Below are 24,298 nucleotides of genomic sequence, written 5' to 3'. Positions count from 1 at the left end.
CACATAGTGGGAACAATGATGTGGCCACCTATGCTGTTTGTGAAGGGACTTCTGACACATTTAATTCCATCTGGAAGTTGAGTGTTCATGTCAGCAACTTTGCTTCTAATGGCTCCAGGGAAATCTGAGTTTTGTTTTTGTAGCTTTTACTTGTACATTTTGGTTTTCCATTCCTTTCACAAAACACAACATGGAAAGAAGCCCATGGTTTTTGCACCTTTTATATAAGCTTTTTGGTGATTAAAACCCTAGGGTGTTGAGTTAGTGTAAATGTTAAAAATGTGTACCTAGAATGCAGTAAGAGCTTTCTTTCTATGCATTTTTAAAAAGAGTGTTAGGGTTGTGAATAATGCTGGATTGAAAACTCTGGGAAGCCAAGGCCCCTCTGATTACAGCCCATGTGGTGATATTGTAAGTTTTTTTTCCCAACTTTGCTGCATTAAGGCAGCCACATCATTTCAGAGAAAGAGAAGAAAGCTCATTTCTCTTTCAGAGATCAGGAATTCTGGCCACTTAGTAAACAGTAACTGTTAAAATGTGGGTATGTATTAAACATGTCTTTTTATTCAGAGGCTTTGACATCTTGGGGCCTTGCTGACACCGGAAGGCACTGCCCCTGATAGATAACTAATCCCTAGAGACAGCAAATGACTGGGCCCCCAGGAATTGTGCCTTTCATAGGCAAACCAACCAATCCAGAGCTCAGGCCCTGACTACCTCCTTTATCAGGTTCCCACTAGGGGAACCACCATCTCCCTGCCCCAATCACCCCAGAGCCAGATAGCAGATAATTAGGGACAGCCCAGCACCCTACTAGAGCCTGCCGAAATTATTCAAACTAGCCAATCCTGGACCTGCTCAGCCTGCATATCCTCTCTTGCCCATTCTTTCCCAGGGAAATCCCAATGAAGGCTTTTCTTCCCTGGCTACCTCTGCCTCTTGACCAACCTGTGCATTCCTGTGTGGCCCTGTGCGGCATGACAGGCCTTCTGCTCTCAGCATCTGTGAGTATCAAAATTTCTTCCTTCATTTAAGTGTCTGTGTGTCTTACCATACCTGATTAAAACAAAACTGGGTACATATAGATTCACTCAAGAGCAGCTGTAATCTAATCACTTTGAGGTGTCCTTCATTGATTATAGCTGAGTCAGGGACTGGTCAATGGTGATTTTGACCAGGCTGAGTCAAAAGAGGAATGGGACCCAATAGGTATCTAAGCCTGCTGTCTGCAACAGGAAATCGCTGAGATCACTGAGGCTCATGGTCAGGCTATTCTAAAGGGGGCAACCATGCATGGAGAAAGGCCTTTCTGAATTAGATTGTCTGGGTCCATTTCTCTGGCTGCTATAAGCTTCTTTTCACAACATTTTCTTCTATTCTGGCCTCCCTTTAAACTATTCACTCCAGATCTGAGCCTAGGTAAGACATACCAGGCACCTAGGGCACAGATTTTTAGGAGACACTAATCAAGATCATTCCAGAAATGCCTGGCTCACCTCTCCCTATTCCTCACCCTGATTCACATTACCAGAGGGATCTAAATCTTAAAAGTCTGGGCTTTGATTCTGAAAAGTGCATTTATGCTTAGATAAATCATCATGTCTAATGGTCATCAGAATTATTCAGAAATTAAATTGAAACTAAGCATGAGTCTTGCCCTCTAATATATATTAGGCTAAAATTAATAAGAAAAGTACTGGTACATTGCTCATTCAAATATAGTCAGCAGGGTTGCTCCTCTAATATGGATTTCATGATTATAGTAGCAGAAGCTAGATAGAAGTGTCCTGGCATTGTTTTTGTAGACCGAATTTGTTGGGTAATAAACTCATATATAGTAAAAGGAAGAGGTAGTCAGCCATCTTTTGTGTTACTACAGCACAAGGTTTGTTCCCCTGCTTTATGCAGTTTTATGTGGTACTCAAGTTGTTTGCTTGTGTGTGATCTTTTCAATTGATGGGCTGTTCAAGGGCGGAAACCATTCTTAGTCCTCTCTGTTTCTCCAGAATCTAGGACATACTAGACATTCAAATATGTACTTACAGGGAAAGTTCTTCTTTAAATGAAACTGTTTTTAGAGCATTTTAGAAATATCTATTTGCCATGTGAATATATGATTCCGTGAAGCTGTGGCGATTCCAAATCAATCTATCTATCTGTCTGTCTGTCTGTCTGCCTGCCTGCCTGCCTATCTCTCTCTCTCTCTGTCTGTCTGCCTGCCTGCCTGTTTGTCTGTCTGTCTGCCTGCCTGCCTGCCTGCCTATCTCTCTCTCTCTCTCTCTCTCTCTCTCTGTGTCTGTCTGTCTGCCTGCCTGCCTGTCTGTCTGTCTGTCTGTCTATCTATCTGTCTATCTGTCTCTCTGTCTATACAGGGCTACTATTTACAGGTCCATAGTATAAAACCTATCATTCTAATTAAAGCTATAAGGACTTTGAGGGGTGGGGAGAGTATATATTTTCTGCTTTGCATATTTTGCCCAAATCATTTAACAAGGGATTGTGAATATATTTATTTTACCTCTTCTTGGTAAGGAGAAAAAGAATGATCTACAAAAACATCTATTTGTGAATATTTGATTCAAAATTATTATGTATTCTGTAGTTCATGTGGTAGATATGAACTGAACACATCAGGTACCTCCCAATTTCCTTTTTTAAACTAAATTTCAATCTTTGGGAGTGGTTGCTTTGCCATTATGCATATCTTTTATGTCATGTTTTTAAATTGAGTAAAAAAATATGGAAGGGTAAATGACATAGTCCTAGGATTTGAATGTGATACTTGAACAAAAGCTGTGATATTCACAAGATGCAATGGAGCGTGCGTCTACTTATCTGACTGTGCAAACTTATGAGCCAGATTACAATGGCAATGAGGTATTTTTTGCATGAGTGATTCTTCAGGGATTCTTCTAATAGCCATGGTAGGAGACATGCCCTTTGGGATCAGAGTTTTTGCTCTGAATAAAATTATGCAACTTTAGTGTCTCCACTTGTCTGAATTCTGACCTGATGACTTCTCCACATACCCAGCTTGGACTGGCCTCTGAATCTTGCTCATTTCTTCACTATTACTGCCCACCTTTGCCTCACTCACTCTGTATATTCATATGCACGGAATTTTTATGTATCCACCTAATTGATTACTTTTTTTTTGAGACTGAGTCTCACTTTCACCCAGGCTGCAGTGCAGTGGTTTGATCACAGCTCACTGCAGTCTCTACCTGCAGGGCTCAAGTGATTCTCCTGCCTCAGCCTCCTGAGTAGCTGGGACTGCAGCCACACAGAACTGTGCCTCGCTAAAATTTTTTGTTTTTTGTTTTTTTGCTAGAGGCAAGGTTTTGCCATGTTGCCTAGGCTGTGATTACTTTTTAAAGATAAAATAGCACAGACATATTCCCCTTTAAATATACCATCAATAGATTTATATTCATGACTTTCTTGTCTTTATTTCTCCTGATGCTTTGTGAAATGTGTCTGCATCTTTCCCTTATCACAATTTCTCTGTTTTAATATACTTTTAGGTGTACCATCAACTATTTATTCAAAAGATGGCATTTCTAAAGCTAGAGTTTCCTTAGGCAGGCATGCAAAACCAAATATACTCTGTAGTTGTATCTCCTATCTCTCTTCTTGTCTCAATATTCCAGCCAGAACACTGTGCACTATAGACACAAAGCCACAGGCTCTGCTGTGAGCCTTTGTTTGACTTTTTACCCAGTCATCTTCACCAGTAAATGCTCCCCCTCCTTAACTCTACTTGGCTTCCAAAGTGGAGAAATGGTCTAGATCCTCTGGAAGCAATGTGATTCTCTCTAACTGGGCGTAGGACACATTGTTTTGTACAAAAAATGCTCTTGTGTTTTTTCTCATGTTCTGAGATGCCAAGTATCTCCTACATTGAGGACTAAGCCTTACTTTGGTTTCCCAGAGTATTCAACAAATAGCTGAAATGCAGGAGGCATATAGCAAATGTTTGTTGAGTTGAAAGGGTTGCTTTGTTTTAGTTGTGGTGCGGTTACCCTGAGCCAAACGCAGTGTTATGATCCCAATCACTGTTTGCGGCCTTCATTTGGCCAGAATTTCCCCACTCGCTTAATATTAAAGACAGTACAGTATAGATGTTAGAAGGGTGAAGTGTGAAGTTGTGCTACCTAAGTATATATTCTGGCTCTGCCACTCCCTAGCTGAGTAAATTTGAGCAAGTTCTTAACTTCTCTGAACTTCAGTTTCCTGACCGATAGAGTTTGGAGAATAATAGTATGCATCTGTCATCATTCCCTAAGTTGTCTACACCCATAGTATTTAAAGTGAAAAAAAAGTGAATTATGGAAATCCACTACATACAAAGAAACACACACAGAGATGCACTTTCTTCTTGGCATTTGGAACATGGACATTACTATTTCTCCATCTGAGATTTATTCTGCTTTCAGGATGCAAGTCAATATATTTCTGAATTCAGAGTATCATGACTCTAATTAAAAAGAAAAAATAACTTCCATCTTCTTTCCTTTATAGACTTTGTAATTAGGATCCTCCCTTTTTCTTCTTTTTCTGTGCACCTCTTTTATCCTGCCACCCAGTTCAGAAGCTCCTTTCTTTTGATGCCAAATCTTTCTCTGAATAAGGAGATTCTATTAGAATGGATGAACGTTATGATCCATGCCAGGGGTCAATGAAAATATAAAAGAAAAACACAGGGATTAGAAGGTTTAACCTATGCAAGGAATCAATGGTGTTATTCCAGGCAGAAAGACTGGGTAGGTAGAATAAATTTTAAGGTAGGGTGGGGGACAAGTATTCCTCAAGTTATTCCTCGTAGTCAAGTCTAACTTCTACTTTCATTTGCTGTGGCAGATGTGTGGAACTCTCATTTTGTTAACTTTCACTGTCTTTGATATATAACTCATGATTTTCAGAGAAGAAAGAAATGTCTTCCTAATTTGGGGGTAGATTATAATATAATAGTTAAGACCATACACCTTGAAGCCAAATACCAACTTGGCTACTTATTTGCAAGGTGATCTGTGGCAAATTTACTTAACCAGTTTGTGCCTCAATTTATGAATCTGCAAAATGGAGATGATAAGACGAGAACTTCCTTTTGAAAGTTAAATTAGTTAAAGTATGTAAAGCATTTAAAATATTGCATGGGAAATAATTACAAGTGTCACTTTATAATTATTACCACATGAGCTCACCTGTCTAGCAAGGCAAGGCACCAAGTGAATAGGTAGGTCTATTTTCTGGCCTTTGAATTTTAACTTCAAGCCTGACCACCTTCCCCTAGAATGGAGTCAGATCATCACAAATATCTTTCCTGAAGTTTGTCTCTCATTTAATTACATGTCTTGTTGATTCCCCTCAATTGATTTCTTGACTCCCATTCAGGAGTCTCTTGCCCTTGGCTCACAGCATCTTCCAATCAAATATCAGCTAATTAAACTTGGATATTCCTGAGCCTCTCCCTACCTCCCAGCTTAGATCATCCTGTGATGAGGAAGGAGGGTTGATGCAAATTGCAACTGACAAGGTGTACTGAAGTGGATGTTTATTGACTCCCACTAACCATGCACAGTCGTAGAGATAATTACCATTCACAGCTCACACACACAGATGGCCAAATTGCACAGGTAAGGCGATGAGGAGAGGGCTTTATTTCAACTGGGAGCTTTTCCTCAGAAATATTCTGCAGTGCTGGTCGCTCTACATTACTCCTCTTAGTACTACGATGGCAGCTGTCTTAGTTCATTTGTGCTGCTATAACAAAATACCTAAGACTAAGTAATGTATATAGATATATAAACTGAAGTTTATTTTATCACAGTTCTAGTGTCTGGGATGTCCAAGCTCAAGGTGCCAGCAGGTTTGATTGTCTGGTGAGGGCTGCTCTTGGATTCCAAGATGGTGCCTTGTTGCTGCATCCTCTGAAGGGGAGGAACCCTATGTCCTCACAGGGTGGAAGAGCAGTGGGGAGCCAAATGCTGCATGAAACCTCTTTTGTAAGGAGCCTTAATCTTATTTATGAGGGAGGAGCCCCCACAAACTATTTCCTTTTAAATGCTCCACCTCTTAATAGTATCACATTGGTCATTAAGTTTCAATAGCTGAGTTTTAGAGAGGACATGTTCAAGCCATAGCAGCATACCTCCATTTTCCCAAGTATAAAATATGTATAGCCCAGAGCATGCCTTTAGACATTTAATCTGGGCCAAGTCTAGTTGCCTCTGGTGGGACAATACTCGGTGTATGCTTCCAAACTCAGAGCCAAGGTTCTGCCCTTCGTGGGGGCCCTGGGAACAGAAGTTGAATGCAGGAAAATAATGAAGGTGCTTTTTAGGACAGAAACATTAGTCCAAGTACAATCCATTAGGCAGTATCCAGGAATGATGCCACAGTTGAGAATTACATAGTACAAAGGGACCAGGAAGAGAGAGAGAGATTGAGTGGGGGACACAGAATGGAGTAGGCAGCTTCAGAAGGACAGGTGGAAGAACCACCTAGAATTTCTTTAGGTTCTCCATCCTATCAAGGGTCATAGTCTTAGCCAGTGTGGGAAGAAAGTTGGTAGGGACACTGAATTACTTCATTCTCCTTTTTTGGTCTTTCCACTGGGTCTCTGTGAATCCAAGTGATTTTACTGTATATACTTTTAGACTTGTCCATAAAATAAGTCACCTTTTTGTTTTAAAAAAGGGTATGTTTTTTTGATAGATTTTAGTCATGGATTTACTCACTTGATTAATATTCTTTTTTGCTTAAAGAACATAAATATGCACATACACATAACAGAATATATCAGAGTCCAATACTGTGGTTGACTGTGACTAGGCCTTTTATAGAAATGTCCTTATATCAGGACCACCATAAAAGTCCATATAGCATCTTTGTGCACATTGGAAAAAGAATTTATACAGCCCTCACATGAGCATGCCTGGCTTGGGGAAAAAAAGGTAGATTGGCTGTAAGCCTATTCAGCTATCAGCTGGATACATTATGCAGAGCCTAACCCCTACAAACATAGTGGAACCCTTAGTTATCTGGTACTATGCAGGTTGATGTCACATTTCTCCAGTTGAAGGGGATGAGAGCCATCTAGTCTGCTGCACTGGGCTTCTCTGACTGTAGCAAGTTCCTCACTCCAGGTAGATAGCATCCATCCAGGAAATCTGAACATGTCTTGGTGCTGGGTGACTAAAAGGAGAGCTGCTTCCACTCTTGGGCTCCTTCCAGGGAATCTGTAGCTATTCAATCAGTAAGGTAGCTTACTGGTTAGAAAGTACATTGAATTAGGGAATGGGAGTGAAGCAAAGTCTGAATAGTCATTTCTGCCAGTTTCTGAACCTAGATCTGTTTTTTTCCCCTTTAACTTGGACACTCATCCTCAATCTCCCTTGAACAGTTTGGTTTTGTTTCAATTTGCCTCACTCTAAACTCACAGTTACTCTTTAGACTAATAGCTTGTGTTGAATGGAGAATTATGCCCCAGGTTTGGCTTTGCTACTAAAGAGCAATTGGTATGTGAGACAAATGATTTGCTGCCTCTGAACTTCACTTTTCTTATCTGTAAAATGGGGTGATATAAAGATCCAAAGAGATGAACAGTGTGAAATGCATCAAAAACCATAAAGCACAATACAAATTAAAGACACAATTGAAACCACAAAGAGTTAATTTAGCCTAAATTAAAGTAGAGCAATTTACTCATCCATTTTAATATCATTTCTAAACACAGTTTGGACATATGTTAAATACCGAAGAAATATATCATTTTCAACTGTCTGAATCCATTGTGGTTGATTTCAAAACTTAATTGTGTTTGAATGAAGAATCAATACATTATAACTGCACTAACATTGCTTTGCTGAACTATCTGTGCAGGTTTCTGATGCCTTCGTAGTATACTTCAATTTTCCCATTATATTTTCATTATTATCCCACATGTTTGAAAGGATTCTTTGAGAATTGAGTCACAAATCCCAGATGAATGGTAATAACGGTTTTTACTTCAAGCTGCATTCGTTAACAGGTTCTGTAGTTTTTCCTGCTTCCAGGCTATCTCTATAAGAGAGACACCGAACAATTCTTCCTAAAACATTCATTTCATCATATTCCTTCTTAAAGTTTCCCCACTTTCCCAGCTTGCATTATTATGAGGGACAGCTAAAGCTCATCATGGTTTGGCTACAGCATTGTTTTCGGTACTTGTCTCTGTTTTAGAATATAGCCCCTTCCCTAGCCAGGCTGAGCACTTTACAGTTTCACATGAGAGAAGACTGTTCTCGATGGTGTCTTTGATCATTCTGACCTTACCCAGAATGCCTTTATCTCACCGTCACCATAGCCAGTCTGACCCACTGCACAAGGTCGTATTCTGGACTTTGGGGGGTTTTCCAGTTCTAGTGACCTCTCTCTCTCCGATAAACCTTGACCATTGGAACACATTGCATGGGAAACCCCTTGATTTCTAGGACCATACTGCCTTTAGGGAAGCTCTGTCAATGCCGAAGTCAAGTCCAGATGGATCCTCAGGCCATGCTGAGTCCTTCTCCTTCACCCTGAGACCAATTCTTCATTTGGGCCGAGTGTAACTCCACTGTTAACAAAATAAAGCCCATCAATAAAATACAAACTTACCAACTGCTAATCATAATGGGCTCACGACCAAGAGAAAACATAGTGCAGTTGTAAGACAACAGAGGTCAACGTGACCATGAGGGACACAGGAAAAAACAGCCAGATGCTGAGAAGGCAATGACAGCAACACTACAGGAAGCTGTCATCATCTTGAGTCCATCATCCTGTTAAAAGAGTACATTTAAGGTATAAATTTAAAGATTCCAGTATGTCTTCTTTAAGTTAATCATTATACTAATGAACTATGTTCTAGGAGGAAATTTTATCTCTTCCTGGAACATATCATCGGGGTTGGTAAGATCTCCAAACATTTGGAAGTTTCATTCCACCTGAATCTGCTTACAAACCTGACTGTATCAATGTCAATTTTCAGACAAGGTGAGTATATAAGTCGTCTTTGTTGGATATTTGGTGTGAATACCTGTCCAGCACCATTTCCTCCTCTAAAAAACTCTATACTTTCTTTGCTGAGTTGTTTCTCCTGACTCTGTGTATGTATCAATGGGGATGACTCAATCCTTCACTCTAAGGGTTGGCATCACCCTGCTTGATCAATCAGTGTATTCCAACTCCTCTGGGCACAGTGATTGGTTGGAGGGAGGCAAGACCTCATCCACATTGGTCCCAAAAGACTCAATGTCAGAAAATGTATCTGAACATATTGGAGTAAGTTACTTGCCCTGCATCCTTCAGGGTTCTACCAGAGAAACAGAACCAGTAAGATAGCAGATAGACACAGAAATTTCAAGTAATTGGCTTACATGATTGTGCAGGCTGACTAGTCCAAAATCTGCAGGGCCCATGGCACTCTGGAAACTCTCTGGCATGAGCTGCTACTACAGTCCAGAGATGGAATTTCTTCTTCCTCAGGTAAACCTCAGTTTTGCTTTTGACACTCTTAGAACTGATTGGATGAGGCCCACCCCATATTATTGAGGATAATCTGCCTAAAGTCAACTGATTATAGATATTAACCACATCTACACTAGAACTTGCTTTTTAGATGGCACTTGTGTGGGCATTTTGCAAACATCATTGAAGGAAATAAAATTCATAGGAGCCTTTTGATTGAATCAGCCAATGTCCAGGATTCATGTTGTGACTTCAGACCAAGTGCAGATACTCTATGGCCAGATTATTTCAAGATCTGTAAAATATATTTCCTGAATGAGGTTCCCAAATCAGCATGTCTGCATTATTCTGGTAAGCCAATCTCTTACAAACCTGTGAAGGAAATACTTAGTCCACAATGGGAACTATTTGTCAAGTCACCTTCCTAGAATTGGGATCCAGTCATGAGACCTGGAATGGCCCTCTAGTCTCCAATGCCTGAATGCAGCTGTGCATTTGATCGACTCCACACAGGGAGAGGTAATGGGGAGAGGATGTCAGAATGCTCAGAAGGGGAGAAATGGAGCTGGGCGAGGTGGCTTACGCCTGTAATCCCAGCACTTTGGGAGGCCGAGGTGGGTGGATCACTTGAGGTCAGGAGTTCGAGTTCAAGACCAGCTTAGCAACATGGTGAAACCCCGTCTCTACTGAAAGTGCAAAAATTAGCTGGGTGTGGTGGCTGGTGCCTGTAATCCCAGCTACTCGTGAGGCTGAGGCAGGAGAATTGCTTGAACCTGGGAGGCAGAGGTTGCAATGTGCTGAGATTGCACCACTGCACTCCAGCCTGGGTGATAGAGTGAGACTGCATCTTAAATAAATAAATAAATAAATAAATAAAATAAAAATAAATAAATAAATAAATAAATAAATAAATAAATAAATAAATAAATAGTTTTTAAAAAATAAAGGGAGAAACGAGACTGAGGCAGTTCACACGGGGACTAGTCCAGGCTCCAGGGCTCTACTTGCAGGCACTGCTGACTCTGTTTCCAGTACCAGAGTGGGATTACGTCAAACTTAGAAAACTTTAAGGAAGACACTCCAAAGCACAAGGTTCTGCTTGAGACAAGGGCCCTGCTTGTCCAGGTCTAAAGCGGATACTCCTCTGATGTCTACATTTTTTTCATCTGTCATTGCTGATGATGGTCATAGCCAGAGCACATTTCTTTTTTTACTTTAATTCTGCTATCTCTCAGAATAGTAATTTTATTTCTGTGAATTGTGTATTTTTAAAAAGCACTTCCCACCCTCATCATCACTATCTCTCAACACATGCGCGAGCGCACACACACACACACACACACACACACGCACACAACTAAATAGGATTCTTGTTAGAATAACTAAATTTGGAGATGAAAAGAGAGGATTAAGTATAGTGCTCATCCTATATTCTCCTCTTATAGTAATTGATATAACATCAGTGAGATTTTACTGGCAAAATTGATTCAAATCAAACCAGAAAAATTCAGCCTCAAGAACTGAAAATGAGCTAAAAGATGGTAAGCAAAGAATAATAATATGTGGCAATGTCTTCAAATTATTCATATTTTAAGCTTTATATAATTTGAAGTTGCAAAGATGTGTTTAACAAGGGTGGATTTTTAAAAATGTGATGTCTTTATTAATGATCAGGAAGCAGTACTGAAAACACAGTAATGCTATCTCTGTGATGTTAAGTTGGAAGGCATTGAAAACATTTGGGAAGAAATATAAATAATACAAATAGAGCTATACAGATTATAAATATGGATGGAAGAGGGAACAAAGATATTTCAGAAATATACAAAACAATCGTGCATATAGGAAAATATAATTGAAAACAAAGAAATCCTCAGCTAGGTTAATGACCCTGTGATATCCTTTTCTACTTAGTGTCCCATGTGCCACTGGGGTTGGTTGTGTATGATATTCCAAGGGGATGGTCAGAAGTAGTTATATTGATGTCGGTCAATAAATAAAATTGTACTTTAAAATCTTTTTCTATTATTATAATGTGATAATGTAGCCATGTGCCAGTCTTTATGAAATAACTTTCCTTCTCCTTGGATTAATATTTTAAGACTGCCACGTTGCACAACTCCTGGAGCTCCATTCATATACTCCCTTCACAGTCTATGCAAATAGTGCTGTCTGGGGATACACAGTGAACACCCTGTATAACTTTACACCCTGCCTTAGTTTAAAACAAAATGGGCACTTCTATTTTAGAGTGTTCCCCTGTATCCAGTGATATTTGCATGACACCGTATCTAGAATGTAAACAACATCTATTGGGTTATGTCAAACAATCATTTACCCTGAACTACATAATTATTCAAATACTTGGCATTAGGCAGGCCATAATCTGAATGATTTAGTGATTTACTGACTACTTTCCTGGGAGATTTGAAAAGTGCAGATATGTCTTCTGTTACTCTGCAGGTTTTACTGGCTTGTAAGTTTTTCACGAAAGTGATTTCTACCTATATATTTAATTAGGTTTCACATTGTTTCACAGGTCACATTGTACCTATTGGCTTCAAATCAATTTACAGGATAAAATGCACCCACTGATTCCAAGCTTGGAAGGAGGTGGCCTCATTATAAACTGTGTCAGGTTAGGTCTCCCAGAACTGTTGGAAAGGTTGGTGTAGGACCTCCTCATGGGAGATTTGGGACTTCAAGCTGTGGCAAAAGCCCATTTTAAGCAAGTATAAAATTGTAATCTCCTGCTATGAGAATCCTTTTATGGATGTGTGCCTTTGCATTACTTTTAAACTACATATTTGATAATCATTCTTAAGAAACTTCTGGTTTCACATATATTGATGAAAATTATTAATTATAGATTATTTTCCTCTGCATTGTATTTCTCCTTTCTGATAGAGTTCTGTGGTTAGTTAATTATGAATTAGAACATCCGTAGAACTTGGAGATCTGTTTTGGGGCATTCAGTCAATACAATTCACACTTTGTAAACAGGTTTGGCTGACAATATTGTTATGTCTAGGGAAGGTTGTGTGAACCAACAAGGACCGACCTGCATGAAGTTCAGTAAATTGATGCCAGCGCCCAGAATTACCTGTGTTGCTCTCTTATTATTCCAAGGGAAAGTCATCTGCATTGAGTCTCTGGTTCCCCAACCAGCTGTATGTAGCCGCCAGTGGAGATGGACCCATTAGGCACTCGTAAGCCAATGCTATTGTCATCTTGGCAGTCTGAGCATATCCCGACTTCTCATGTTTTTATCTGGGGAGTAAGAGTATATACTGACAGGACAATGTGAGCCTTCTGACTTGCTTAGCAGTGTTCGTTCTCATTAATTAATGATACAGAATCAGTGTTCTGCATCAGTGGATTATGAATTTACTTACTTGAGTCATGTCCTTAAGTTCAGTCATCTCTAGGTCCCTTGAAAAAACCTGGCGTCTGGATCCAACACTGGCGGTCAGACATTTGACCATGGGGCTCTTACGATGTAATTGTGCCCCACACTTCCCTCATACATCCCACCCTACAATATATGAACAGTTTCTACAAATCAATAAAACATACACATCCAACACAGTAGGAATATGGATAAAAGCCTTAAATGGACATTACACACACACACACACACACACACACACACACACACGCATGCACAGTCCAAATGGCCCAATAAACATGTGAGAAGGTGCACAGCCTTCTTCATCATCACATAAATGCAAATTAACATCACAATTATTTGATACTATGCATAAATCATAATGACTACAGATTCAAAAACTTAGACATATCAAGGGCTGCAGAAGATATGAAGCAACTAAAACTCTCATTCAATGCTGATGGGAATATAAATGTATAAACTGCTATAGAAAAATTTTTGATAGCATTTACTAAAGCTTAACATAAGTTTACCTTATAACCCAGCAATTCTGTTCCTAGATATGTACCCAACAGAAATGTGTACATTTGGGCGTGTTGTGGGGTGGGGTGAGGTGGGGAGGCATAGCATTAGGAGATATATCTAATGTTAAATGATGAGATAATGGGTGCAGCACACCAGCATGGCACGTGTATGCATATGTAACCTGCACGTTGTGCACATGTACCCTAAAACTTAAAGTATAATTAAAAAAAAATAAATAAGTACAAAAAAATAAAAAAATTAAAAATTAGCCAAGTATGGTGGTGAATGCCTGTAATCACAGCTACTCAGGAGACTGAGGTGGGACGATCACTTGAGCCCAGGAGGTTGAGGCTACAGTGAGCCATGATCATACCACTGCACTCCAGCCTGAGCAACATAGTGAGATCCTGTCTCAAAAATAATAAAAATAAGGCCAGGCGCGGTGGCTCATGCCTGCAATCCCAGCACTTTGGGAGGCTGAGGAGGGCAGATCACGAGGTCAGGAGATGGAGACCATCCTGGCTAACATGGTGAAACCCTGTGTCTACTAAAAATACAAAAACAAAATTAGCCGGGCGTGGTGGTGGGCACCTGTAGTCCCAGCTACTCAGGAGGCTAAGGCGGGAGAATGGCGTGAACGCAGGAGGTGGAGCTTGCAGTGAGCCAAGATGGCACCACTGCACTCCAGCCTGGGTGACAGAGTGAGACTCGGTCTCAAAAAATAAAAAATAAATAAAAATAAAAAGGCATTCTCATAAAAAATAAAAATAAAAGGAATATTAAACTAATTAGGCTATTGATATGTTAAATTACATGGAAAGCATTGTCAAATAAAAATGATATAAAAAAAAGAAATGTGTACATTTGGGCACTAGTAGACATGTGTCAGAGTATAGCAGCACTATTCCTAATAGTTAAATACAGAAAATGACCCACATTTTCCTCAACAGTAGAATGGATAAATTGTGGTAGATTCATAAAATTGATAAGTAGTCCATGAGAATAAACAACCATGTTATGCAACATAGATGAATTTCAAATATATGATGTTGACAGTAAGAAGGCTTTCATTGCTATAGACGTCAAAATGGGCAAAATCAACTGAGGGTGATATAAGTTAAGATAATGAGGAGCTTTGGAGAGGGAAGTGACTGGAAGGAAGCACATGGTTTCTAGGTTGCTGACTATATATATATATATTTTTTTTTAGATGGAGTCTCACTCTGTTGCCCAGGCTGGAGTGCAGTGGTGCAGTCCTGGCTCACTGCAACCTCCGCCTCCTGGGTTCAAGTGATTCTTCTGCCTCGGCCTCCCAAGTAGCTGGATTGCAGGCATGCACCACCATACCGAGCTAATTTTGTATTTTTAGTAGAGATGGGGTTTCACCATGCTAGCCAGGCTGGTCTCGAATTTCCGACCTCAGGTGATCCACCTGCCTCAACCTCCCAAAATGCTGGAATTACAGGCATGAGCAACTGCACCCGGCCCAATATTGTACTTTTTGATGTGGGTGGTGCTTCATGAGTGCGTTCACTTCTTGAAAATTCTATGAGCTATACATTTGTGATTGGTGCACTCTTCATGCATGTTCTTTTTCAATAAAAGTTTATGCATGTATGTATATATAATATACATATATAGATGACAGAGAGAGCAAGAGCTGTATTAAGAGACTTAGCTGTATTGAACCAGGTTTTATAAATATAGTGAGTATAAAAGAAGGATGATTTTTCAATACCATCTGCCATTCCTCCAGAATATGCAATCCATCATGTCTGAAAGAGCTCATAATTAAAGTAATTCCAGGATTACATAGAGATTGTTGTGAAGTCTGGAGTCACAGTCAGTGCAGTAAGACCTTTTTTATTAAGCAGCTATAAAAATATTTTGGGATAAGATGTTAAATAACTTCATAGATATAAACACGTTGAATCAAAGTTTGCTGAAAAAAGAAAAAAGCCTAATTTTAATAATAAACACTATCCTACCTCAAATAAATTGAAAATGTAGTTGGAATATATTGTCTTTTTCCTCCACAACCAAGAGAAAAAGTCTTTTCTTCCAGTAGTAAGAATAATAGGCCACACAGAAGCCAACAGAGAGGACACTGAATATCCAGGTGGGGTTTGGGGTAGATTCATAGGGGAAGCAGGGCACAATTATGTATTGTGAGGTCCTCATTGTCAAGGGTCTCATCTCCATTTTTTGATCCAGACACCAGATCTTTTCAACACAGGATAAGCCGATCTATGTCATCCATATAGATGAAAAGAAATCACAAAAAGCTAAGGAAGATAATCCAGTAATGGATAAAAAGTTAATGTATGATCACAAAGTTGTCTATGTTCCAGGCATGCAAGGTTGTTTTAATGTTTGAAAGTCTCCAAGATTCATCCCATTATCAGGAAATGGGGAAACTCATGATTATCTCAACAGATTCTGAAAAGCTCTTGTTAAAATTTAACGTTTATTCATAATTAATAATAAAAAAACTCTTAGCAACTGAGAATAAAGGAAAAAAATTTGGTGTGATGGAGCAGAGTCTACAAAAAAGCCTAGAGTAAAAAAATGAAATGCTTTTTTCTAAGATTGGGAATAAAACAAGGAGGCCAGTAATCTCCATTTTTATTCAATATTGTGCTGGAGGTATTACCCAGTGCAATGGGGCATGAAAACTTAGAAGATATAACATTTGGAAGAAAAATTAATAAAAATAATCATTAATCTGCCAATATAAAGAACACATATGGAAATCTAAAATAATCTAATCACACAATTAAAATTATGAGTTGAATTTGACAAGCTCACTTTTTGTAATTATATAAAATCAATTCTCTTTCTATAAATCAAAACAAATAGAAAAAAATTCACTATTTACAAAGCAAATTCTTTAAATAAGACGCAAAAAGCAGTGACCCATAAAATATTTGACTACTATAAAATCAAGAACATCTCTTCATTAAAGCATGCAATCCATGGATTAAGAAAAGATATTTGCAATGCATATATTCAATATTTCTTTCTAGCAATGTCAACTTTTGTGATCAAGGTTATGATGATTCTCTAACATTAGATTAGAAATTGTTCATTCTATTTACCTTTTCAGTAAGAGTTTGCACCATATCATTGAGGTTTCTTCCTTAAATATTCAGAGAACTTGAAGTATGAAGTCACAAGGATCTGGAGAATACTTTGTGGAAAAGTTTTAAATTATAGATTCTATCTCTTTAACATATGTAAGACTATTCATATAGTCCTTTTCTTCTTGAATTAGGTGTGATGAGCTGTTTTTCCAAAAGTTTGCTCTCTCAAGTTTGGCATTTATAAGCAAAATTTGTCTATCAAATACTTGTAAGGACTGAGGGGAAAACTTCCCCTTTGCCCTCTGATGGTTTGCTGAAAACTCAACTCGCAAAAAAGAGATTAATCGGAGAAAAGCCATACACATTTACTAATGTATACACAGGAGAATCACAGTGATTACTCAACTACTGAAGCCCACACTGGAGTGCAGAAGCTTACATACATCCTGAGGTTACAGAAATAATGGGTGCTCAGAGCATGGCCCAAAACAGGTTATGATGGTAAATCAGGTTATGGTGACAAGATTATGATTATGGGAGGAAGAGAAGAGAAAGCCTGTCTAGCAAAGTTGGTCTCCTTATATAAATGAAACTTCACAGATAACAGCCCTCAGCAAGAATAAATGGTAAACATTAAAAAAAAAAAAACCTTTAAAGATATCAGACTCTGAGTTAATCTTTTCTAGGTGGGGACATGGGAAAGCCTGGCTGTATCAGTGCAGATTCTCTACAGGTGCAAATCTCAAGAGACAGCTTTGCCAGCCCACTTCTGTTTTCGGGCTCTCTGAACAGGCATCTCAATGGGGTAAAATACTTTGATTTCCTTTATACTCACATTATCTTTTTAAAGGTGTAATGTACACAGTATGGTAGGCCAGATTTTAAGTCTGCATCTCAATGACTCGGAATAAATGTATATGTCTGTGTACCCACTATCCCATTTAAAAAAAAAATAACCCATCACCCAATACCTTTCCTTACACTTTTTTTTTCTCAGTAATACCTCACTCCTTCCTACAGGCAGATATCCTTCTGAGTTCATAGTTTTCCTTTTTCAAGAATGTCATATAAATAAGATTATATAGTATGTATTCTTTTGTGAGGTTTCTTTAATATAACCTAATATTTCTGATGTTCATTTATGTAGTGTATACATTGTATTTTTTATTATTGAGTAGGATTCCATTATCTGAGTATAGAATAATTTGTTTATTCACCTATTGATTTAACTTAGTATAATATATTTGTTTGACAACTGTTGGTATGTTATTTTACATTTCCTCAATGACAAATGACATTGGACATCTTTTAAATATATTTTCTTGGCTAGCTACACATTGTATTTTGTATATAAGTTTATGTCTTTTGCCCATTTTTATTTGTCTTTTTTATTACTGAGTTGTAGTAGATTTATCATTGTTCTTTTTCACTATTGTTTGGCTGTTCTAGATCCTTTACATATTTATATAAATTTTAGAATTAGCATGCAAATTTCCACCCACTGACATACAGACTCCTGCAGAGACTTTGATTGGAATGGCACAAAATCTATGGCTAAAATTGTGGAGTATTCACATCTTAACAATATTGAGCCTTCCAAACCATGAACATGTTAAAAGTTTTTCCATGTATGTATGTATTCTTTAATTGAAGGAGAAGTAGTAACATCTTATCCCTGTTTTATTTCTGGCCTTTGGATGTGTTAATTTACTGTTATACAGTATTTTACCATTTCATTAATTTCTTTTCCCATATTTGTTATTTCCTTCTTTCTATTTTCTTTGAACATTATTCACTATTACAAGATGGATTGTTAGAGCACTGATGTCTCTCTTTTCTGCTTTTCTAATATATGTATTTATAACCATAAGTTTCCTTTTAGGCAAACATTTAGTTGCATCCCTCTATTCCAAGCCCTCTTCCTCTAAGAAGTCTTTTCACACCACAGTTGCTTTGTCCCCACACCTCCTGGACAATGCACAGAAACGGATGGTCTTCAATGTGTAGGTCAAATGCAGGCACAAATGCAGTTTTTCCCAGCTCAGAGTTTTGATGTGCTCTGCTATTTTAGTTAGTTTTAAATATTTTCTAATTTTCATTTTGATTCCTTCTTTGATCTAAACATTGTTTTGAACTGTATTGCTTAATTTCCAACATTTGGAGGCTTCCACTTACCATTTCATTATTGATTTCTAGCTTAATTACATAGTGTGAGAGAACATATTCTGACTGATTCAATCCTTTGATATTTGTTGAAACTATGTTATGTCCCAGGACAACACTAATTTTGGCAAATGTTTAATTGTACTAAGTAGAATATATATTCTCTTGTAGTGGGTGCAATGTTTTCTCTCTCTCTTTCTCACAAATTATGTATATTGATGAGGTTTCATTTGGAATTCAAGTTGTTCAGATCATTTAGAATTTACTGGTGTTTTGTCTGCTTGTTCTATAAGCTTCTAAAACAAGTGGATTAGAATTCTCCACTGCGATTGTGGATTTTTCTACTCCATCTCTTCGTTTTGTAAGTTTTGTGTTTACATTTCAAGCTAAGTATATAATATTTAGAATTCCAATATTTTCTTGGTGAGTGAATTATTTTATTACTATAAAATAGCCTTTTCATAAATCTCTGATAGTGCTTCTTACCTTAAAGTCTATTGTGACAGATATGAATCTAGATAAATCAGTTTCCTTTTTGTTTATGCCTACTTTGATTCTTTTATTTTTAGCTTGTATATATTTATATGTAAGCTGTATCTTTTGTAAACAACGTTTAATATGGTTTGTTTTATTAATCCATTCTGGCAACATTTATCTTTCATTGAGCATTGAAACTATTACTTTTAATGTGTTAATGAATACATATCTTCCAATTATTATCATTTAGTTGCTATTTTTACTACCCATCTCCTATTTTCCTATTTATTTATTTCTTTCCTCACTTCTTCTTTTGTAACACACACACACACACACACACTTCTACAATTTTCCCATGATCTTACTAGTTGTACATTCTTTTATTATTATACTAAGGTTGTCCCTTTGGAAAATAACCTGTATTTTTTACTCATTATGATGTATTGTGATAATAATTTTGCTACTTCCTAGATAAACTGAAACAAACTTCTCTTTTTCTCATGAAATACTCAAAAGGATTGTGGTGAATGAACGTGAATGGACACGCTCAAATCATAGATTGGCAAACGTTCTCATTCGAGCTCTTTTTGAAAGCGTACTTGAGAACTTATTCTGTATTATGCACTGTGCTGGTGGCATAAAATGAATTAACTATCTTATATTTATTTAGTCCTTGCATGTTCTAGGCATTATCCCTGGTGCTGAAGATACAAAGAGGAGAAGAACTAGATGTGTTCCCTTCCCTGCATGCCAATAATATACACTCTAGTGAGAAGAAAAGAAAAAAAATACACAAAATTATAACATAGCATGGACATGTTTTCACACTACTAAAAACAATGCTTCATTTACTGAGCTCCACTGTATTCGGGCACTTTCATGAGCACTTTTCACATGTCAGTGCTCACAATAGCCTAATAGGATTAGGTGTCTTTCCATTTTACTAATAAGGATACTGAAATACAGGTAGGGTTAAGTAAGTGTTTTACCAAGAGTCACGTAGCTGAGAAGTGACATAGGATAAGAAAGACCTTTAGAAATACAGGGGAGTTAAATAATTCCACCTGGAATAATTGGGAAGGCTTCACAAAGGAGGAGGAGTTAGCAGAAGTCGGCAGATGTGGTTGAGCTGGCATCCAAAGTACATAGCCTGTGAAATGTGGTAGATTGTGCCTGCGTGTGTGTGCGTGTGCATGCGTGTATGTGAAGAGGCATCTGGTATGTTTGGAGCTCAGGGTTTCAAAAGCAATTTATAGAAAAAAAGGAAGACTTTTAAAGAGAAAATTAACAGAAGCTGACCTGTTCTGGTCAGCATGTGGTAATCTATCTCTCCTCCTGATTCCTATAAAAACAATATCCAATACGGAGGGCTTACTGTTTGCCAGGTGGTGTAGTGAGCACGTTACATATGTCAGTTCATTTAAACCTCAGAAGAAACCTGTACTAGAAAAGATGAGAAAAGGAAGAAACAATAGAGGCACACAGCAGTTGAGTTACTTATCCAAGGCCACATCCCTGATGTGTGGAGGTGTCCAGATTTGGGTCTGTAGCTCTGCTCTGAACCACTGCACGGATGGTGGCTCTGTCTTTTGTCACTCACAGACTGGTGCTGTCAGGTGTGTTTTAATGAAGGAGCCTTGCTTCCCAGCTGAAACAAAAAATACCAGAGACAGAGACTCTCATCTATGTTGTATTGCCATCCTTTCAGTGGTTATTAGAAAGCTAACCCTTACATAGTTAGTAAATGAGGAAGGAACATTTGGTGAATGGTAAGAAGTGGGATAAATATGGTACCTGTTTGATAGACTGGCAAAGCAGAATGTGCATGTGTCTGTAAACATTTATATATATACATATATATGTATATATATAGTGTATATATAAAAAACACAAAACAATTTTAATATATATAACACGTATTTTTCTCTTGAATTACTTGGTATCTTTTGTTATGAAGATATGAGATTAAAAATTTTAGAGAAATTAATTGTCAGTAATTAAGGAGCTTACTTTCTAAGGTCTGGCAGAAACTGTAATAATAAAATGAAAAAGAAAATCTGTATTGTTAACATTTCTTAAATAATATTTATTTTGTATTAATTTATTACCCAATGTCCTCAATATAGTAATTTACCTTGGCTTACAGCACATGTTGGGTCAGGATAAGGGTTCCTAGTTGCCACATTTTCAGGAATAAGCTCTACTCCATGACTTTCAAGATCTCCCCGTTGTCTCACTTCTGTATCTGATCTTGCTCTCTTTCCCCACACAGGCAGGGCTTCCTGCCTCCGACTTCACACCAGTGATTCCTCACCTACCTGTGACTTCACCATCACCATTGCTGCATATGTGTACTTGACTTTTTTTTTCAAGTAGGATGACAATCTCAGTCCCTTCCCATGTCTTAAGAAGCGAAGTGCAGAGTTTTAGAATTTCTTTCTAAATCCCTTTTGATCTATCTTTCCTCCTTCCTTTCCAGAAGCTGTTACCAGAAAGGGGTCCCAATTCAGATCCCAAGAGAGGGTTCTTGAATCTTGTGCAAGAAAGAATTCAGGGCGAGTCCACAGAGTAAAGTGAAAGCAAGTTTATTAAGAAAGTAAAGGAATAAAAGAATGGCTACTCCATAGGTAAAGCAGCCCTGAGGGCTGCTGGTTTACTATTTTTATGGCTATTTATTGATTATATGCTAAACAAGGGGTGGATTATTCATGAGTTTTCCCGGAAAGGGGTGGGCCATTCCCAGAACTGAAGGGTCCTCCGCTTTTTAGACCATATAGGGTAACCTGCCGACGTTGCCATGGCATCCATAAAATGTCTTGGTGCTTGTGAGAGTGTCTTTTAGCATATATAATTAGCGTATAATGAGCAGGGAGGACGAACAGAGGTCACTTTCAGCGCCATCTTCGTTTTGGTGGGTTTTGGCCTGTTTCTTTACCACATCCTGTTTTATTAGCAAGGTCTTTGTGACCTGTACCTTGTGCCAGCCTTCTATCTCATCCTGTGACTTAGAATCCATAACCTCCTGGGAATGCAGCCCAGTAGGTCTCAGCCTTATTTTACTCAGCTCCTATTCAAGGTGAAGTTGCTCTTGTTGAAATACCTCTGACAAAGTGAGAAAGGAAGAGTTTGAATAAGAGGGCCAAAGTTTCACAACTAAGTAGCAACAGACCAGAGACTTAAGTCTGTATCTCATGACCCTGGATCCTTTTTTCACGAATGTGTTTTAAATCTAAACCAGGACCTGAAACATTCATGCTGTGCAACACAGTTCAAACTTTTAATAACTTTTGTGCACTGTACCTGCTGATTAAAAGGCCTCTGTATGTTAGTAGTCTCTAGAACTGCACAATTAATTAAATGTGAATTTCATACTTTGGTCTGGTACTCATACTTTTAAAGAAAAAGGCAAAATGCTACACTAAAACCATTCATCATCTAAATAAAAGTAAAAATCTTGTTTAACACGGAGCTTGTGTTACAATATGAAATAAAGTAACCAATAGTACAGTTAAGTCTTTGCTAGCATTCATTTGTTTTGGTAATTTTGCACAGTCTTGATATTTGGTTCATAAAAGGTACATGCCAACAGAATGAATATCTCAAGTTCTTATAGAATTTGCCTAAACTTTGTGCTATTTGGAGGCTTAGGGACATTTCTAATTGAAGTAAAAATATATCGGGATATATCTAGAACAAGAATCAACTGAGAAGTCAAGCTGACTAAAAACATCATTTGTGATCTCTGAGACTGGACAGTAAGTGGCAAACTCTCAGAATTGCAGTGACACCAGAGATAAGGTTACTGGGTTCACTGTCGCTGCTCCCCCCCACAGGCTTCAAGGGGCATAAATTACAGGATTTTTGTGCTTTTTTTGTTTGTTTTTTGTTTTTTCCACGTGTGTATGTTTTCTCCTCAGAAAGTATTTGTTTTGTTCACTTATGTAACAGTGTTTTAGCAAAAGACAGAGATCTTTCTTTTTTTTTTTTTTGAGACGGAGTCTCGCTCTGTCACCCAGGCTGGAGTGCAGTGGCGCGATCTCAGCTCACTGCAAGCTCCGCCTCCCGGGTTCACGCCATTCTCCTGCCTCAGCCTCCGAGTAGCTGGGACTACAGGCGCCCGCCACCACGCCCGGCTAATTTTTTGTATTTTTAGTAGAGACGGGGTTTCACCATGGTCTCGATCTCCTGACCTCGTGATCCACCCGCCTCGGCCTCCCAAAGTGCCGGGATTACAAGCGTGAGCCACCGCGCCCGGCCAGACAGAGATCTTTCTAACACTCAATGCATCTTCCTCACCCCCAAAACATATTTTGCTATTCAGGTTTCTGATACTTTAAATTCTGACTTTGTGGCTTATACAGATAAGAACATTGTTCTAGTAAAATCAAAATGCTTATCTTTATCTCCCAGGAAAACTTTCAGTTTTCCCATCTATAGTCATTTCAAGTTTATTGTTTTTTCATAAACTGTTTTTCAATAACTCTATCTCTATTTCTAATTTTATAATATACAAATTTCTGTCATACTACAATTTAAGGATTCCTTTTGTTTTAAATTACTTTTGGGCTATTGCCTAATAAGGGCTTAAAGTGGTGTTTCTCTCTCTCTCTCTACCTTGCTTCCTCCCTCCACACCCACATTTCTTTTCTCACCTCTCACAACTTGGCAATTGTGTCCCCCAACCCAGCAGAGTCTGGAGGCTAACTCTCTGGAGAGGTTAAACCAAAATAAGAGATTTTGGGGCATCAGACAAACAAGAACGTAAGATGTCAATAAGAAAATGAGGAGATTAAGGAAAAGTCTATACTGAATAATGAGCCCTGTAGACATCTTTTGGTGTCAATTATTCTGCCTATCACAATTATATTTTGAACTTTGAAATCTCTATTAATGGAAAGTCCAGATAAGAATATTTGTTAATATTGTTTATTATCAATACTGAAATGATACCTGATAAAACTACACTCTACTTGAAAAATTAGTTACCTGATTTTATACCAGACTTCTTGAGTCAAAAAATCTGGGACACCCAGTAGAAATATTTAACAGTATTTCAAGGCATTCTGTACATTGGGGATCCATGGAAATGACAGAAGTATTTGTTGAGGCAGACTGAGCATGATTCAAGATAAGAAATATGCCCTAGCAATATATTTAAGAAGTGTGCCAT

At 38.1% G+C, this 24,298-nt stretch overlaps 1 long non-coding RNA gene across 1 annotated transcript in view; it reads left to right on the top strand.

Moving 5' to 3' along the window:
- The first annotated feature begins 895 nt into the window (after positions 1 to 895).
- The window catches only part of LOC131381044 (uncharacterized), a 135,784-nt gene continuing 112,381 nt past the window's right edge, over positions 896 to 24,298 (top strand). The window contains exon 1 of the long non-coding RNA XR_009209460.1: positions 896 to 1,004. This is a non-coding gene — a long non-coding RNA (uncharacterized LOC131381044). The remainder of the gene's footprint in view (positions 1,005 to 24,298) is intronic.

Source organism: Hylobates moloch, unplaced genomic scaffold (assembly GCF_009828535.3).
Source record: "Hylobates moloch isolate HMO894 unplaced genomic scaffold, HMol_V3 SCAFFOLD_13, whole genome shotgun sequence".
NCBI classification, from domain to species: domain Eukaryota; kingdom Metazoa; phylum Chordata; class Mammalia; order Primates; family Hylobatidae; genus Hylobates; species Hylobates moloch.
The sequence above is the reverse complement of the archived record's forward strand: the minus strand, read 5'-3'. Positions and strand labels throughout refer to the sequence as shown.